The sequence below is a fragment of the Rattus norvegicus genome, chromosome 7 (genome assembly GCF_021556685.1).
Source record: "Rattus norvegicus strain SHRSP/BbbUtx chromosome 7, alternate assembly SHRSP_T2T, whole genome shotgun sequence".
Lineage (NCBI taxonomy): Eukaryota > Metazoa > Chordata > Mammalia > Rodentia > Muridae > Rattus > Rattus norvegicus.
The window spans coordinates 139,745,807-139,759,436 of NC_141540.1; the positions used below are offsets into that span (position 1 = coordinate 139,745,807).

The 13,630-nt window shown below is 45.8% G+C and overlaps 1 protein-coding gene and 1 pseudogene across 1 annotated transcript in view; one reads left to right on the forward strand and one right to left on the reverse strand.

The window, feature by feature from the left end:
* Tuba1c (tubulin, alpha 1C) overlaps positions 1–13,630 on the forward strand; it is a 120,106-nt gene that overhangs the window by 35,275 nt on the left and 71,201 nt on the right. The gene's annotated exons all lie outside the window — the stretch shown is intronic.
* On the reverse strand, positions 4,290–4,768 carry Rpl23a-ps8 (ribosomal protein L23a, pseudogene 8; annotated as a pseudogene).

Consider the following 13,630-nt stretch of genomic DNA (forward strand, 5'->3'; position numbering starts at 1 on the left):
TTTTTTTAAAGATTTATTTATTTATTATATATAAGTACACTATAGCTGTCTTCAGATACACCAGAAGAGGGCATCGGATCTCTTTACAGATGGTTGTGAGCCACCATGTGGTTGCTGGGAATTGAACTCATGACCTCTGGAAGAGCAGTCGGGTGCTCTTAACCGCTGAGCCATCTCTCCAGCCCTATACTTTATCTTCTTATTCCTTCCCTTTCAACCCTTGTGCATGCCAGGCAAGTGCTTTACCCCCGAGCTACATCTGAGCCCTGCATGATGTCTCCTCTTAGCTCCAGATCATCTTAGCAGTCTCAAACATGCAGCTATGAAGGGTTCTGTGGTCACTAACGGCTCTGTATACCTGGCTTCCGAAGTCAGAGACAACCGTTATAGACTTCTCTCTCACCTGTTTTGGGCCCCATGGAAACATGTCCAGTCTACCTCACAGATCTTTTTCCTTTGTCATTTTGAGAAATGGCTCATGCAGCCTGGGCTAGCTTCAAACTTGATTCCAGCTAAGGCTGGCCTTGAACTCCCGATCTTCCGACCTCCATGTCCCAAGGGCTGAGATTATGGGCATATGCCGTCACAAAAGCTCTCAAATCTCCTTTTTAAAAAACTTGTTATTGTTGTTTTGAGACAGGGTTTCTCTGTGTGGCCCTGGCTGTCCTGGAACTCACTCTGTAGACGAGGTTGGCCTCTTAACTCAGTGATCTCTCTGCCTCTGCCTCCAGACTGCTGAGATTAAAGGTATGCACCACCACTACCCAGCCTCAAATCTCATTTTTAGTAATTAAAAATTATTTAAATGTATTTATGGGTTGATTGTACATGTTCATGCGTGACAGCATAGAAGACGCTGTTAGAAACATAAAAGAGGTCAGTTAGAAGGCTGAGGGCTGGAGAGATGGCTCAGCGGTTAAGAGCACTGACTGCTCTTCCAAAGGTCCTGAGTTCCCAGCAACCACATGGTGGCTCACAACCATCTGTAATGGGATCTTATGTGCTCTTCTGATGTGTCTGAAGACAGCTATGGTGTACTTATAATAAATAAATAAATAAATAAATAAATAAATAAATAAATAAATAAGTAAATAAATAAATCTTAAAAAAAAAAAAGAGGGCTGGAGAGATGGCTCAGCGGTTAAGAGCACTGACTGCTCTTCCAGAGGTCCTGAGTTCAATTCCCAGCAACCACATGGTGGCTCACAACCATCTGTAAAGAGATCCGATGCCCTCTTCTGGTGTATCTGAAGACAGCTACAGTGTACTTATATATAATAAATGAATACATCTTTAAAAAAAAAAAAAAAAGAAGAAAACAGGCTGAGTCTGTCTTTTCCACGGAAAACTCAGGATCGGAATTCAGGTTGTCAGAGTACAAGGGCTTTTACTAGCTGAGTAGACTTTCAGCCCACTCTTTTTGTTTTTGGAGTGTGTCTTAGTGACTTTTCTATTGCTGTGATAAAACACCATAACCAAGGCAACTTGCAGCAAGTTTTCAATTGGGGAGAGTAAAATGGCTGCCGGCTCCTCCTCCTCCTTGTCAGGGTTTCTCTGTCATGACCATCCTGGAACTCACTCTGTAGATCAGGCTGACCTCAAACTCACAGAGATCTACCTGTCTCCTGCCTTCGGAGTGCTAGGATTAAAGTCATGTGCCAAAGCAAAGCCACCACCACAGGGCTTCACTAGTCTTTTGAAACCTCAAATCCCACCCCTGGTGACACACCTCCTCAAATAAGGACACACCTCCTAATCCTTCTGGACCAAATGTTCAAATTCAAGCCTTATGAGGGGTTGTCCTTATTCAAACCACCAGAGTGTGTGTGTGTGTGTGTGTGTGTGTGTGTGTGTGTGTGTGTGTGTCCCAGACGACCCCTTCCTTCTCACAAGTTCATGACTTCCTCTTCTTCCTCTTCTCTCCTAAGGCCATCCAGCTGAATCTCTTACAGAATAGCCGCACTGCTTTTAGAGTAATAGTGCTTATATATCACAAATCACGTCGTTCTACTATTTAAAGTAGCTCAATGACTATGTAAGGTGACAATTCCAAATCTTCACCACTCACCTGTTTGAATTTCATACCAGAAGAAGCACATTTTATACTTAAAAATATCTGACAGCTCTGGGCTGGGGAGATGGCACCGTGGATTAGAAGAGCGCCGGGCTGCAGCCTCTGTGCGCACTGATTTTAAATTGACATTACAATGAAAACGATTGTTCTAGAAGTTGGTATGGAAAACGGTACTGAGGCTTGAAAGGCCAGAAGAGGCATTGGAGAAGGTGCAGCCTCAGATGCAGTGGAGACCGCCCCCCCCCCCAGACCCCTAGGACATTGGAAATGCAGGAAACACAGGGCATTTACCAAGGACAGTGGGAGTTGTGGAATGGATCCGGCTGAGCCTGTAAGACAAGCTCTCCGTGGATGTCAGGAGAGGAGAGAGTGCCCAAGCCCTGTGGAGCCCAGAAGTTCATGAGTGAGCTACAAATGCTGAACCCTGAGGCTTTTATATGGGTGCGTTTTGGTTTCACATTGATCTGATAACTCGCTCTTTTTTTCCACACTGCTGGAATGAGGAAGTATGTTTGAGGTAGAATCCCACTGGATCTTCCGGAACTCACTGAATTCACAGCTGGCCTTAAGTTCACAAAGATCTGCCTGCCTCTGCCTCCCAAGTCCTGGTATTTAAAGGTGTGATCCAGGAGGCCCAACCTTATGTTGTTGTGGAGACAAACTTCTTTTTTACTTTACAGGAGCCCAATGTTGCAAGACAGATTTCTAAAAAAAAAATCTTAGAAGTCTGTTTGTGTTTGTATGTATGTATGTATGTATGTATGTATGTATGTATGTATGTATGTATGTTATTTGAGCTCTTGAACTTTTAAAACATTGAAAGGTTCTAGTTTGAAATGAAATGTTTGGGCTGGAGAGATGGCTCAGTGGTTAAGAGCACTGACTACTCTTCCAGAGGACCTGAGTTCAAATCCCAGCAACCACATGGTGGCTCACAACCATCTGTAATGAGAACTGATACCCTCTTCTGGTGTGTCTGAAGACAGCTACAGTGCACTCATATAAATAAAATAAATAAATCTTTAAAAAAAAAAGAAATGACATGTTTGTGCGTCAGGGTTGACTGGGGTGGAGGTGGGGGTACAATGTCATAGTTATCTTTAGCTGTCAGCCTAGTACAGACCTAGAGTTACTTGGGAAGCAGAAACAACAGCTCTCCCTTTCTGTCTCTTATTAGAAAACACTATTATCATCATCATCATCATCATTATTATTATTTCTAAGACATATGCAAAAGACCTGGTGCCGACTGATTCATTTGTTTAGATGACCTTGTTTTCTTGGTGACCTCCATCCCCTCCAGCTCTCACACTAGTTCTGCTTCCTCTTCCACAGGGTTCCCTGAGCCCGAGAGGGAGGAGTCTGATAGACAACCAGTTCAGGGCTGAGTGTTCCAAGATCCCTCTCCGCATAATGTCTGGCTGTGTTTGTGTTTCCATCGGCTGCAGGAGGAAGCTTCTCTGATGGCAGCTGAGGCAGGAGCCGATCTATGAGTACAGCAGGATGTTTTAGGTCTTTATTTATCTAAGATGATTGGCTTGTATAGGACGTGTAGTTGGAAAAAGTGTTTCCCCATCTGTAGAGTGTTAGTAGTTTTAGTCGTGCAGAAGCTTTTCAGTTTCATGAGGTCCCATTTGTTTATTTGTTGATCCTAGAATCTGGGCTAATGGTGCCCTGTTCCGAAAGTCTTTCCCTGTGCCAATGTATTCAAGGCTATTCCCTTCTTTCTCTTCTGTCAGGTTCTGTGTATCCGGGTTTAGGTTGAGGTCTTTGACCCATGTGGAGTTGAGTTTCGTGCTGGGTGCTAAGTATGGATCTATTTGGATTCTTCTACATGGGGAGGGCCATCCAGCATGACCAGCAGCACTTGTTGAAGATACCTTTTTTCCAGTGTGTATTTCTGGCTTCTTTATCAAAAACCAAGTATTCATAGGTTTGTGGGTTAATGGGTCTTCAATTGGAATCCATTGCTCGATATGTCTGATTTGTGTCAATACCATGTCAGGTTTTTTACTATAGCTTTGTACATACATCTTGAAATCAGGGGTAGTGGTGCGTCCTGAAGTTCTTTTAGCATCCAGCATTGTTTTAGCTGTCTTGGGCTTTTGTGCCTCCATATGAAGCTGAAAATTGACCTCTGGAAGAGCAGTCAGTGCTCTTTTTTTTTTAATGGTGAAAAGAAGTGTATATTTAGAGTTAGCCATCTGGACTCACTTTAGATGATCCCAATCTTGTTGGCAACATCTAAAGTCTCACAGTCAGGAGCAAAGCGAACAAACGCCACCTTCTCTCCATCAGGCCGTATCGGGTATTGACTTTGGCCACATCAATGTCATAGTTTCTTCACGACTTGTTTGATCCGGTGCTTGTTGGCCTTGACTTCCACAATGAACACAAGCATGTTGTTGTCCTCTTATTTTCTTCATGGTTGACTCGGTGGTCAGTGGGAATTTGATAGCATAGTGGTCAAGTTTGTTTCTCTTGGGCGCACTCTTTCATGGATATTTTGGCTGCCTCCGGAGCCGCAGGGTCTTGGGCTGCTGGAAAGTGGGTGACGTTCGGATCTTCTTTTTGTGGCTGTGGACACCTTTCAACACTGCCTTGTTAGCTTTCAAGGCCTTTGCTTTGGCTTCTGCTTTAGGAGGGGCAGGAGTTTCCTTCTTCGCTTTCGGCGCCATCTTGGTGAAAAGGGTTGCCCAGCCTCATTCCCCAGTCAGTGCTCCAACCACTGAGCCATCTCTCCAGCCCCAGATTTTTATCATACACATTTTTCACTTGCTTGGTTAGAGTTACCTCAAGAGATTTTATTATTTGAGGCTGTTGTGAGGGGTGTTGTTTCCTGATTTCTTCCTCATTGTTTGAACATATAAAGGCTACTGATTCTGTGAGGTAATTTTGTATCCAGCTACTTTGCTGAAAGTGTTTATCAGCTGGAAGAGTTTCCTGGTGGAATTCTCCACTGACGTTGGCTATGGGCTTACCGCAACTGCTCCGGTCCTTGGTTTCTCTTGACCTTTCTGGTTCTTAGGAGAGTGTGGTGATTGTATGTTGCCTGGTAGGAAAATTTTCTGGGATCCTGATAGATGTGGCCACCGGGGGTTCCAGGTAAAATATGTTTTTAAGTATTGGGAGCTAACAGGAATGGGGATGGGCTAGGATTACTGAGGAGGTCCACAAAAGGAGAAAAAGCAGAGTGGTCCACTAGGATGTTTAGTGCCTGGTGATTGGGGGCAGAGAGTGAGGAGAGGCCACAGCAGAAGGGCGGCTACAGAGCTGGGGATGAGACCAGGGGATGGACTTGGAGGGAGAGGTGAGGATGTAGTTAACCTGCCTGCTTCCCTCCCAGGCGTGACCTATGGGTCCCCAGGAAGCATGTGCTGGAGTCTGCTGGCTCTTGTGGGGTCCTGAGCCTTTCTCAGATGAATGAACTTTTTTTTTTTTTTTTTTTTTTTTTTTAAAGATTTATTTATTTAATGTATATGAGTACACCGGAGCTGTCTTCAGAAACACCAGAAGAGGGCAGCAGATTTCATTACAGATGGTTGGGAGCCACCATGTGGTTGCTGGGATTTGAACTCAGGACCTCTGGAAGAGCAGTCAGAGCTCTTAACCACTGAGCCATCTCTCCAGCCCAGATGAATGAACTTTTAAGAACAAGAACCATGTTCTGGGTTGACAAGAACAGTCAGCCGGAAGCGGAACTACAGAAGGCAAAAAGCAAACTTAGTATGTTTAGAGACTTTCCAAGAACTGTGGGCGTGGGTGGATTAGGTCTCTGTCTTAGTTTTGGTGGGCAGTGGGGTCTGCATGCTGACTTTTTCAGCCTGAAAGGCAATTCCATCATGGAGTCACTTGTGCAAGGTCTAGGGGCCTGTTTCTTTGGGGGCTGGACAAATCAATTAGTGTGGGGGTTATTAGGAGGGATAGATGTATGAGACCCTCTGGTGATGTGCTTCGGGGGAGGGGCTCAGCAGGTGGTCTGCTGGCCAGCTAGGAAAGAGATTGGGGGATTGGATTTGGGGGAAGGGAGGGAGAGTGAAGATCTACAGTTAACCTACTTGTTTCCTTGGTCAGAGTGGTCCTACCCTCTCATTTAAACAATGGAATGACATGAGTATGGTGCCATAGTGAATTTACTTTGATCTTAATTTTAGGGTTTAGTAGCAATGTATTGAAGAGATGGCTTGCACTTGTATGGCTTTAAAAGACTGCTAAAGTTCTGTTAAAATTTTAGATAAGACTGTGACTCACACACACACACACAGACACACACACACACAGAGACACACACACACAGACACACACACACACACACCATGTGTGTGCATTGCGCCTTGTTGTCAGAAAAGGGCATCAGATCCCCTGGAACTGGAGTTACACCGATAGTTGTGAGTCACTATGTGCTGTGTGGGTGCTGGGAATTGAAGCCTCGTCTTCTGCAGGAACAAGTGATCCTAACTTCCGAGCCATCTCTCCAGCCCTGTGTTTAGTTTTGAGAGAGTGTTTCTAATAGTCTAGGCTGACTTTGAACTTGGGATTTAGCTAAGGATGACCTTCAACTCCTACTCCATAGTGCTGGAAGTCCATGAGTGCATCTCCCCAATAACGTCAATGAGGTTCTATTTTAGAAGTAAAATTTGGGGGACTGGCCACTATGAATTAGGCTCTGCTCCAATGAGCATATAGAGTTTTTCTTTTCTTTTTTCTTGGTGGGGGGTGTGTTGGTCACAGGGGATGGGGAGTGACTTAGTGTTCTATTCCTGCACAAACATCATGACCAAGAAGCAAGTCGGGGAGGAAAGGGTTTATTCAGCTCACACTTCCACATTGCTGTTCATCACCAAAGGAAGTCAGGACTGGAACTCAAGCAGGTCAGGAAGCAGGAGCTGATGCAGAGGCCATGGAGAGATGTTATTTACTGGCTTGCTCCCCCTGGCTTGCTCAGCTTGCTCAGCTTGCTCTCTTATAGAACCCAAGACCACCAGCCCAGGGATGGCACCACCCACAATGGACGGGACCCTCCCCCCTTGATCACTAGTTGAGAAAATGCCTTACAGCTGGGTCTCATGAGGTTCCTTTCTCTGTGGTAACTTTAGCTTGTGTCAAGTTGACACACAAAACCAGCCAGTATAGGGAGCAAATGTCGGAAAACTGGGAGGTGAGTGCAATCGATTGGGGTGTATGATGTGAGATTCTCAAATAATCAGTGAAGAAGAGGGAGGAGGAGGAGGAAGAGGATGAGGATGAGGAAGAGGAGGAGGAGGAAGAGGAAGAAAAGGAGGAGGAAGAAGAGGAGGAGGAGGAAGAAGAGGAGGAAGAGGAAGAGGAGGAGGAGGAAGAAGAGGAGGAGGAGGAAGAAGAGGAGGAAGAGGAACAGGAGGAGGAGGAACAGGAGGAGGAGAAACAGGAGGAGGAGCAGGAGGAGGAGGAGGAGGAGGAGGAGAAGAAGAAGAAGAAGAAGAAGAAGAAGAAGAAGAAGAAGAAGAAGAAGAAGAAAAGAAGAAGAAGCAGAAGAAGAAGCAGCAGCAACAGCAGAAGCAGCAGCAGCAGCAGAAGCAGCAGCAGCAGCAGAAGCAGCAGCAGCAGCAGCAGCAGCAGAAGCAGAAGCAGCAGGAATAGAATACCACAGCAGTTGAGAATGTGACTCAGTGCTTGCTTACCCTGCACAGCACCCTGAGCTCCTTCCCCAGTACAAAATGAAACTGTCACCTCCGTATCACACTTCCATATCTGGCACTGGGAGAGAATCTTGAAGTCAGAGGCAGTGGTGGCACACACGTTGCAGGATATTTGACACCGCGACCACCGAGATTGTGTTATTTACTGAAAAATCCTGTTTCTAGTTGTGGTGCGGCTCAGTCGTAGCACACACCTTCAATCCCTCCGGCTGAAATGCAGACAAGACCTTCGGATTCACCTTTAATCCCAAACAATGGAGGTAAAGTTAGTTTGTAGCAGGAAGCACCAATGTTTGAAAGTGATGTCTAGTTGAGAGGCAGACAAAGTGACAAATCAGAGACAGATTCGAGAGACTAGGGTATGCCCAACTCTCAGGAGAGGAAAGGGAAACTATGTGAGGGAGCAATGCAGAGAGGAAGTGGGAAAGAGTTTTACCAGGACAGCTGTACAGAGACAGGTTGCAGAGAGAACAAGGTGGATACAGATGAGAACAGAGGGAGCCAGAGACTGAGAAGGAGCCAGAAGATTAGAACAGATCTCCAGAATAGTATGAGGCCAAGCAGAGCAATTCAGGGAGAGGCAGAGAGAAAAGAAGCCAGATTGAGTCAGCCATTTTGGAGAGAAGTTTGAGCTAGAACAACTGAGTTGAACCAGCCAGAGTCCAGAAAGAACTAGGAAGGGGTAAGTTTATTCAGCCGTTGCCGCACCCAACCTCGACCAGCAAGGAAGACACGACCACAGGAGATCTTCTCCAAGCAGTTTTATTCAGGAACCTTGATTCAATCTTCTGACCTCTCTCTCTTCTGGCTCTCTCTCCCTGGGGAACGCCCTGCACCATACTTAAATAGCTAGCACTGGCCAGTACTAGCAAGCCATGTGTGTCATGTAGATAGGCTGTCACTATGCAGAAGCTAGCGGGCCAGGCAGACATAGCCAAATAAGGACTTGTTTACTGCAAGGAGCGCTCACCGTTGGGAGGGTGGAAGGCGGAAACCAGCGCCATCTTTGAGGCGGGGCACGTCGCAGCTCTCTACAAGCCGTAAAGTCTCAGAGGGTGAAAACATTCTAGGCCTAGATTAAATAGTATGGAGTTTAGAAGCTTCCAGGACTAGGCAGACTAAAAGGCAGTAAGCCTTGGAGACCATAATTACACCAGGCAAATAAAAGTTACAATTACATGCACCCCTTTACTCCCAGCACTTGGGAGGCAGAGGCAGGTAGATCTCTTGAGTTTGAGACCAGCCTGGTCTACAGAGTGAGTTCCAGGCTCGCCAGGGCTGCACAAAGAAACCCTGTCTCAGGGAAAAAAAAATCTTTTGAAGTCGCTCATTGATGTGCAAGTACTGAACTTACCTTCTAAGCTGTTCACTGTTTTTTACAAACTTAACCTCTCTTCCTCCTTCTCCTCTCCCTTTTCATTCTCTCCATCCTCCTCCTTCTCTTGAAACAGTCTCACATACCCCAAGACAGCCTCAAACTTTCTATACTGCAGAGGATGACCTTGGACAACTGATCCCGGCCTGCACTCTGGAGCGCTGTGGACATCTGACAGGCTTGTGCTATCACAGAGTGGAGAATCAAAGCCCATGATAAGCAAGGACTGTACCAGCCGAGCCACCTCCCCAGCCGGCAGGAATCCCAGTTTTTGTAGAACACAGTTTTTAATTTAGTTCCTTTTCATTGACTTAAATTATGCACACTCGCCCGAGTGTATGTTGAACCACCTTTGTCCGGCTCCCTTTGTTCTTCGAAGCAGATGGAAATGAGGTGGCAGACTGGGAAGGTTGCCATGGTGCTGTGGCTACAGGGATTTAACAGTAATCAAAAGAAGCTCCGGAGTCCCCTCCCCCACGATTCAGCACCGGTTTCTCACATTTCTTGTCCTTTGTGGCTAAACTGCCTGCTCCATGATTCCCACAGAAGCTCTTCTCTCTGCTTTCCCAGTGTTGAGGTTACCGGCATGTGCCACTCGGCCTGGTTTTATAGGGGGATTGAACTCAAGTCCTCACGGCTTGTGTGGCAAGCATATTTCTTCTGTCTGAGCCATCACCCCAACCTTTCCATGCACTGTGGTAAATATATTATATATATATTATTATTATATTTACTTAAATCAATCCTATCCAATCATGAACTTCTGACAATTACATTTAAAGATCATCCTAGGAACGCCTGGAGGAGCGAGCAAATGACCTTCCGAAACTCCACTTCTTTTGTGAATCGGAGAGCCTGATGGAAGACAGGATGTGACTGAATGTTTGAAGCTCCATCCTTGACTTTAAACATTGTATTAGTTTTCCAGTAGTTACTTTTCTGTTGCCGTGAAAAAACACTAAAAAGTATCACATGGAAGAAAGGGTTTAGTTGCAGAGGGAGAGTCCCCTAATGGCCAGGGGGCACTGCAGCAAACGTCACATCCTCGACAAACAGGAAGCAGAGCAAAGAAACTGGGTCAAGGCTGGAAGCCCAGGGACTTCCTCCAACAAGGCCATACCCTTAGAGTTTTTATAACTTCCCTGAACAGTGCCAAAGCCAAAAGGCTTCACTTGCAGGGGACCAGGGTTCAAATACCTGAGCAGGTCAGAGACATTTATCATTCCAGCCACCACAAATATGTAAACTCCAACACTAGCCAAGCTCCCAAATTCCCGAGTGCTGGCTCTCCGTGGTGTGCTGAAACTGCTGTGCTGCTCAAAGGTTTCTGTTTCCTTAACCAGAGCTAATTCAACAGCTCTTCTCTTACTCAGCCAATAGGGTTCTTTTAGAAATAGCAGTTTGCCCTCTTGGAAACCTTGCAGTTTTGGTGTAAGTGGTATGGATATGTTATCTCTAAGGTCTGATAATTCCTACGTAAACGGACTGAAATAATAATAATCTCTCAGTAGTGTCTGGCATAAGGGTTTGTTTGTTTTATATTTGTTTATTTAGTGTGTGTGTGGTGGGGGAGAGGACACAGCAGAAGTCAGAGGACAATTTCAGGGAGTCAGTTCCTCTCTGCCATCTGGGTCCCAGGGCGCAAACTCAGTTTTCGGGTCTGGATGAAGAGTTCCATTACCTACTGAGCACCATCCCAGGTTCCGTGTCTTTCTTTGGGGCAGGATTTCATGTAGTCCAGGCTAGCTTGAACTAGTTTTCCTCCTGCCTCTACATCCCACATGCTTGGATTAGAGACATGAGCCCTTGCTTCAGGCTTACAAGGATATTTAGAAAAACATTTTTTCTTCATCTTCTTTTAGATTTAAAAACTGATTAAGAGTTGAACCCTGGAACTCTGGAAGAGCAGATAGTGACCTTAACCAGTGAGCCTGAACTTGAATTAAAAACGAAACACACCTAATTAAACCACATTTAATTAATATAGAGTATCATGTGTGTGCCACAGATATTAAGCTCAGAGAACAGCTTGTGGGCGTTGGTTTTCTCCTCTAACCATGTGGTCCAGCTATGGTCAGGCTTAGCGGCCAGCACCTTTACCAGCTGATTGTCCGGTAGCTTGCCCCTCCCTCGAACTTAAGAACTGATTATGGATGCACAGCAGCAATAAGATCAGAAAAGGCTGCAGGTCCTTTTCTTTTTTTTTTAAACCTTTCTTCTGTTTCTATGTACAACAAATTATTATTGTACGCTGTAAGAGATGTAGAGGTTCACCTGCGCTAAGCCCCCCCCCCGCTTGTAAGATTGTCTCTGTATTTAGTATATTTAATAAAAGACCCCGCTGATGAGTCTTTTTTTTTTTTTTAATGTTTTCTGTATTTTTAGACTCGCAGGAGGGGCAGCACTCTTGCCTCTCTTGTTGCTAAGCAACAAACCGTACAGTTGCTAGGAGACGGACTAGCAAGGTTGCAGGGGCGGAGGGAGGGGATAATTCTTAATCCAGCCACCACCTTTCACTTCACCTGACTTTAGAGCTTCAGGCAAAATAGAAAATGTGTCAGATAAAGCGAGAGCCGGGTGGTCGGGTAGTCGGGATGAAATACCGCAGCCAGTAAGGATTTGAGGGGAAGCATGGGTGGGAGAGGCACTTACGCAATTTGCTCGCATTAGTCATGGAAAAACCTTCAACTGCCCTGCTGAATTTGATCTTCTGCATGCATCTGCCTTTATCTGAAAGACAAATTAGAGAACAAACCCCAAGACGGAATCTTCCGGTTGGCCTTCCTAAATGCATACAGGAGAGTGGAAATCGGTAGTGATGTTCACAGAAGACTGGCAGTTACAAAAAAGTTTAGGATTATTTAAAAATCCCCAAGTCTGGAGGCTGTGGGTGCAGGCCCAGCTCAGTCCACAGCACCAGGTAAGCACAGGTAAAACAGACCTGGTGCTGGGCAGAGGGAGCTTGAAGCTTGCCTAGGAAACACAAGGCTGAGAGAGAGAGAGAGAGAGAGAGAGAGAGAGAGAGAGAGAGAGAGAGAGAGAGAGAGAGATTGATTTGTGGGGAAGCCTGAGGACCCACGTTCCATCCCTGAGCCCCATATACAGGAGTAGTCTACCTTCTACATGAGCTGTGACATGTGTGCGTATGTAAAAAATATTAAAAATTAATAAAATGCCCGAGTCAGATACACAACCCCGTGTCCTTCTGCTTCTCCCTGACACTAATAAAATGAGGCAGAATTGAGAAGAAATTAGAATGTGTTCTTGACCAGATTTAGAAGGAAAATGGTCACACAGACTAGTGTGCATCTTTGCTGCTACACATAAACAAACAAACAAACAAACAAGTAAACAAATAAGTTCAAAATCTACTCTGGGGGCTGCAGAGATGTTCAGTGGTTAGAGCACTCGCTCGCTGCTTTCCAGAGGACCCCAAGTTCGGTTTCTAGTATCCACACCTGATGACTTACAACTCCATGGTCTCATGTCTTCTACCAACCCCCACGGATGCGCAAAAATACGTGGTATATACTCACACACGCATACGCATAAATCCAGGTAAAAATAAATGCTTGAAACGTGAAGTAAAGCTGGATGCTTTAACCTCAGCACTCAAAGGCAGAGGCAGCCGGCTCTACAGAGTGTAAGGGTCCCTGATCCATTGGAGAACGTAAACGTGGAGTGTTTTATTCTGCAGAAGTCCAGCTTGCTGGGGTCTCCCTATTACCAAGAGAGACCCTGGAAGTGTGCTTGCAGACCCAATGTAAAGCACCTTAGAATCCCGGGGTAGTGGACTTTGTGCTTGGACTCTGTCTTGCTCTATCTCTAAGGACATTCTATTACTGGGGCATGAGGGCTGGCTGGAAACTGCTGACCCATTGTCCTGTTTCTGGCCAGGCGGTGGGGCAGTTTCTGACTAGCTGCCTGAAGCCTGGATTTTTAGGCCTAGTGTCTTTAACTGCCAATTTGGAGCCTGTCGTGGAATCAGCCTTCTCAAGAGCAAATTCCAGGACAGCCCGAGCTACTTGGAGAAACCCTGCCTGGAAAAACCAAACAACAACAAAAAAAGCCAAACAAAACTAAATAGTGTAAGAAAATGCCTCCCGGGGCTGGGGATTTAGCTCAGTGGTAGAGCGCTTACCTAGGAAACGCAAGGCCCTGGGTTCGGTCCCCAGCTCCGAAAAAGAGAACCAAAAAAAAAAAAAAAAAAAAAAAGAGAGAAGAAAATGCCTCCCTGCTCCCAGATACAAACAAATATGGAGTCCATTTCGTATTGGCCATTTCTGGGCAAAAAGACATGCCCTGGAGTGTGGTTGATAAACCCGGTGATACTCTATTGGGGAAAATTGATTTTCCCTTTGCCAGGGGGTATTAACTGTAAATAGCTTCTCGGTCACGGATGAGATCCGGTGTCCACTTCCCCTGCTCTGTGAGAGGACCCTGTGTAGCAGGAACCTGGGCAGGCCTGTGCATGCTGCCTCCTCCTCTGTGAATTCTCTGTGT